The sequence below is a fragment of the Odocoileus virginianus genome, chromosome 23 (assembly GCF_023699985.2).
Source record: "Odocoileus virginianus isolate 20LAN1187 ecotype Illinois chromosome 23, Ovbor_1.2, whole genome shotgun sequence".
NCBI lineage: Eukaryota > Metazoa > Chordata > Mammalia > Artiodactyla > Cervidae > Odocoileus > Odocoileus virginianus.
This window is the reverse complement of record NC_069696.1, coordinates 5,293,925-5,299,924: the sequence shown is the minus strand read 5'-3', so window position 1 is coordinate 5,299,924 and position 6,000 is coordinate 5,293,925.

Below are 6,000 nucleotides of genomic sequence, written 5' to 3'. Positions count from 1 at the left end.
TTTTATTAGTTTTTTAAATAATTTTATTCTATTTATATTTTACATTTGGCTGTGCTGAGTCTTCATTGCTGCACAGGCTTTTCTCTTGTTGCAGCAAGCAGGGGCTACTCTCTGGTTGCAGTGCATGGGCTTCTCCTTGCAGTAGCTTCTCTTGTTGCCGAGCACAGGCTCTAGGGCACAGGCTCAATAAATTATGGTGCATAGGCCTAGTTGCTCCGAGGCATGCGGGATCTTCCTGGACCAGAAACTGAACCTGTGTCTTCTGTGTTGGCAGGATTCTTCACCACTGAGCCTCCAGGGAAGCCCCTGAACTGAGTTTTCTTCCCAAGTTCTCTGAATCACGCTGGTTTAGACAGGGGCCCGAATTTACCCTGCAACAGCACCACTGTCTGTTCAATGCCAGGCCTGGCTCATCCCAGCTGACGGTAAGGCTGTTAGTCCACAGCCTTGAACTTCACATTTGGGGGACCCTTCGCTTTAACCCCCAACACCTCTTGATACCCTGACTCCCCTTTTCCTAGAAGAGGCGTGTGGGGCCGGCTTGAACCAGCTCGGAGAGGAGAGTGCTCCATTTTCAGAAATTGTGTGAACCAATTGTCAGAGCCAGCATTAAAACTGATTTCTGTCCTCCTACAACTAAACAGATGATGACATTCAAAACAAAGGGAAGAAATACTCAGAAGCTCATCACTTCCCAACCGTTTTACTGCGTTTAGTGTCACGTCTGTTCTTGGAGTTCATGCCATCATGTCTGTGTGGCGGAAACACCTCCTGCAGTGGACCTCCACATCTCCCCCAGGCTCAAGTCCAGCCAGGATAGTGCTACTATGCAAAATCAAGTCCCAGCGAGGGTATTTATAGCAGGAAAACCAGCAAATGCCACCTGTCTGTCCTTAATGTGTTATTTTGGGGTCTGTAGACTGGCCAGTGGCTTGGTTTTTCAGTCCCTCGAGCTCAGAATGCTCTTTATATATTAAGGGCTGTGTAAAGTGCTCAGGACCTCACTCTGATGGGACATGAGTCTCATGTCCATTTGGAAAGTAGCTGATGCTTTGTCTAAGTCGGCTGAGCCTTCCAGCCAAGAGGGGCTCTCCTGCCAGGCTTGTCCTAAGACGCTTCTTATCCCCGCACTGAGTCAGTGTCAGGACTCGACTGACAACTGAACCTGATGCAGCTCGAGGGGAATTAATCCCGACGTCACCAGCAGAGACGTGTGAGTGCCAACAACAGTAAAATTGTGTTTTGATGACTGGAAGCAGTAGATAAAGAAGAAAACACAGAACAACAGCCACCTCTGAATCACAATGTTAAGTGGGTGCTTGGCCATCATCCAGGTAATTGAATCAGCTGCCCCACCCCTTCTCTGCCCTCCCTCTGAAAGGTCTGTTTGGGAGCATAATGATTGCCAAGATTACCCAAGTAACTACAAAATCTATCTGTGTCCTTTTATTTTTATGAGAGTGGTAATTCATCTCCATGTCATTCTGAAACCCATACATGGCTGAGGGCTCTTGAAGGAGCCACCCTCATTTAAAAACCAACCTTGTAAGTATCAGCAGAATTCCCTAGATGTTTAGCGAGAAGGCAGTGATTAAATCTCAAAGCTGAAAACCAACAGAAGCAAACATCTCAGTCACTCTGACTCCCTGTACTCTGTTTCCGGCCCTGTCCCTTCCCACATTATAGCCAGATACATCTTTCTGAGACTTAGGTGTCACTTCTTTAAAAACCTTCAAGTGCAACCCACTGTCAAGTCCCAAAGGCCCAGTCAGATGTTATCTCTGGTCTGTTTACCTAAGTTCTATCCTTAATGAGCAGGAGGCTTCTAAATCAGAGGTTCCCACACTCTGATGCACATTTAAATCACCCTAGAACTTGAAAAATTCCCCATGCTCAGGTCACATCCCATATCAATTAAATCAGAGTCTGCTCACCTTTTTTGATGTTCAGTTGTTCAGTCGTGTCCGACTCTGCAACCCCGTGGACTGCAGCTCACCAGGCTTTCCTGTCCTCCACCATCCCCCAGAGTTTGCTCAGACTCATGTCCATTGGGTTATCTGTCACCTTAGTTAACAGCAAAACTGGAATAGTTTTTTGTTTTCCCAGATTGCCTGGAGAACTGGAAACTGTTCTTGGAACTATTTTTTTTAAACAAATCTACTGCATAATAAACACATGGTACAATCATTTGTTTTAGTGGTTTTCCTCCATTAAACTTTAAACTCCTGGAAAGCAGGATCCATATTTAATTTATTTGTTATATTGATGATATTTAAATAGTACTTGGCACCTAAGAGACACCCAATAGATATTTGTCAAATCAGAGAACTGAATGAACAGATAAACAAATGAATTATATTAAGCGGGAGACACCGAAATACAGTGAAGCTTAAGAGGCCTTAAAAATAAGGGATAAGAAACAAGGCCACCGGCATCACTGTAAAGGACAAAGCGCCCCATTTTACACTAAATTGATCACCATAGGCCTTGATAAATGACCACATTGGAAAGAGCATTACCTGGAAATCAGGAGACCTGAAGTCTCACCGTGTTCTGCTATTAACAAATAACATCTCAGTCATTTATTTTTATTAAGGACTTGATATGTTTTGGCTCTTGCATTTTTTGCTTGACTCTAACAAAAATCCTACAAAGTCAGGACCATTAAAAACCTCATTTCACAGGGAAGGTAGCTGACATCTACACGGGATAGTAAATTGCCCACGTCCCCTTCCCAGCTGAGCCAGATTTGAACCTAGGCGGCTCGTCTTTTGACACAGGGGCTACAGCGAGGACCACTCTGAAGACACTCCCAGTTTATGCTAAACGTGGCTAACTCAAGCTAATTAAAGGTGTTTGCTTTTTCTGACAGTTTCTTACTTTCTTACCAAGCCCATGTCATCCTTCATAAGAGCAAACAAAATCAAACAGTGACTTCGGTGTCTGAGGTTCTTCAGAAATTTACTTTAGGGACTTCCCAGGTGGGCCAATGGTTAGGGCTCCATGCTCCCAGTGCTGTGGGCACCAGTTCCATCCCTGGTCAGGGAACTAGGGTCCTGCTTGCTGCACAGTATGGCAAAAAAGAAAAAGGAAAAAGAAATGTATTTTAAGATAGATAAACAATAAGGACCTACTGTATAGCACAGGAAACTATACTCAATATCTTGTAATAACTACAATGGAAAAGAATCTGAAAAAGAGTATATATGTGCATATAACTGAATCACTTTGCTGTACATGTGAAACTAACATGACATTGTAAACCAACTATGCGTGCTAAGTTGCTTCAGTCCCATCCGACTCTTTGTGACCCCATAGACTGTAGCCTGCCAGGCTCCTCTGTCCATGGGATTCTCCAGGCAAGAATACTGGAATGGGTTGCCATTTCCTTCTCCAAAATCAACCATATTTCAATTTTTAAAAAATTAGTGTGTTAGTTTGAAAGGACTCAGAGGCAGCCCCCCACTGCCTCGTCCCTCCTTGAGCAGGCTCCCCGAGTGTCCACAATCAGCAGTGAAGGTCGAGCACGGCAGAGGCCGTTTGTCACCAACAGAAAATGCAGTGATCATCCTGCCCTTTCATCTTCGAGTTACCTCCAGGGAGACAGGTAAGGCTGCCATCAGGCTTTGTCCACAGGGGAAGCAGAGCCGGCCCTGGACACTCAGACCCTGGTTTAAAGCCTCGTGTTCTGTGAAGACATCAGAGTGTCTCAGAGGGCTCATTCAGCAAGGCTCACAACAGTCACAAAAGTAAGTGCTAGCATCTCATTATACATCAGGAGGGCCTGTCTGCTTTTGACATAATTCCGTCCACAACAGAAGACATGGGTGAAGATGCAGGAAAGCACCCGCCACCATCCACGAGACCATCACACTGCCAACCCTCCTGGGCTCTGAAGGGAGCAGGCACCCCGAGAACACCTGCCATGATTCCTGCAGGTGTAGACCCGAGTACCGTGCCAGGATCCCCAGGATACCACAGAAGTGAGTTGGGGGCCTGGCAGTGGCCATCATGTGGAAAATTAAGACTCACGCCCGTCAGTAACCTAAACAGTGGGTAGAGGTCATTTGCACTTTGCACTAATGTGCTTTGTTCTCTGCTCAAAGTGCCTTTATAAACAGTGCAGCGCCCGTTTTTGTTCTGGAAGCGAGGAGGGCTCTCTTGTCCAGGACAGACACAAACCCTGCTGTCACCCAGAGCAGTGGCCAGTGGCGGACCATCCACGGAGCCGTGCCTCATATAGTCAACTTCACGTGCCTTTGCTGTTCTCGCGACCACGTGAAGAGGCAGACATTACCATTGCCCCTACTCAAAAGCTGAGGTCCAGAATGCTCCAGAGTCCTCAAGGCTCCACAGTATAGGGGGGCCAGAACCTGACCTCCGACCCCAAGCTCACAGCAGTGTATTGTCTCCAAAAAAGAACGACATCATGCCACTGTAATGAGATTAAATCCTCTGAAGTTTAGGGAATCTGCGTGCCTGCTCAGTCGAGTCTGACTCTTTGTGACCCCATGGACTGTAGCCTACCCGGCTCCTCTGTCCATGAGAGTCTCCAGGCAAGAATACTGGAGTGGGTTGCCATGCCCTCCTCCAGGGCATCTTCCCGACCCCGGGATAGAACCTGACTCTCCTGCATTAGCAGGTGGATTCTTTACCACTGAGCCACCTAGGAAGCCATTAGGGAGATTGAAGGAATCCCAAATCCTAGAAAAATCAGTCAGTTCAAGGGACTCAGATATATTTCTGGTCATTAAAGTATCCCGTAAACACGAGGCCAAAAGTCTCAGTGACTTAGATGACGAGAGTGGGAATAGAGGCTGAGTCCAATCCCCGGGGATCCCAAGGGGCGTCCATCTTGCTTTTGTCCTAGAACTTCATTCCATTCAGTATCGCCTTCTCCAGCCACTGGGGCTCTTGCCAACCCTCCCTTCTTTTCTGCAAACCCTAGTGCTTATCTATGTGTCAGAACTTTACCCTTGATTATATATTGTCTTTTACTACCCCCATCTTTCCACATATGCTCATCGTTGTCTACTTGACCAGATTATTATTCCTTGGGCAGAGTAACAAGCCTTCGTCCTGTCCCCTTTCCAATCCATCATGTGTTTATAACAGACACCAAGGGTGCCTACTGACATGTAGAGGGTCCTTGATGCAAGCTACTCACTGATTTGTTAAATAACATAGACCAGAGGGTCAGCAGACTTTGTCAAGGACCAGAGAGCCACCATTTCAGGCACTGAAGTTTGTCTGGTTTTATCACATCCACCGTTGCGGGCTGAAAGCGCCCCAGACAATGCAGTGGGCGTGGCCATGTCCCAATGAAACTGGCACCAGACTCAGCCTGCAGGCCCAGCAGAGACTATATTTGCCCGGACTGCGGGACACAGCCTTACAGCGGCAGGTTCTGTCCCCACCTTGGGCCTCCAGTCCCTTCCAGGGTCCCTGCTCCCCACCAAGGCATGTGTTTTTCCAAAGCCTCTCACCTTGAACTTTGGTGTAGCTCAGCCCAACCTTGCACAGTTCATTTTCCTCTGGGGATTCATACACTAGTTCAGAAAGAGAAAAATCAACCACAAAGTGATAAGCTGCTGTGGTCAGTTGTAACAATAACAAGTTATTAGAAAATTCTTTAAGTGCATTCCACCCATCCCTGATACTTCTTCCTGACCGCTTCCTTCAAACTTCTGTGGAAGGCATCTCAGAGTTAGAAACCTGCCTTTCGCCTGAACTAAAATTCCACAGCGAGCACTGATCACCCTGGCAGGAGACCATTGGAAAGATGGTGAGGATAAGCGTTCCTTCCTCCTAATGCCCTCCCAACACCTCTGAGAACAAGAAACACAACCAAGGGAAGATGAAAAATATCTTCCTTTTTTTTTTTTTGGCTAAAGTATTCCACCCTCGCCCTTGATAGGACATAACATTGCAGAGTCCGTAATGGGCTGCTCCTTGAACTAATTTCAACACGTATTAAATAGATTGTTTATTATTGCTTCT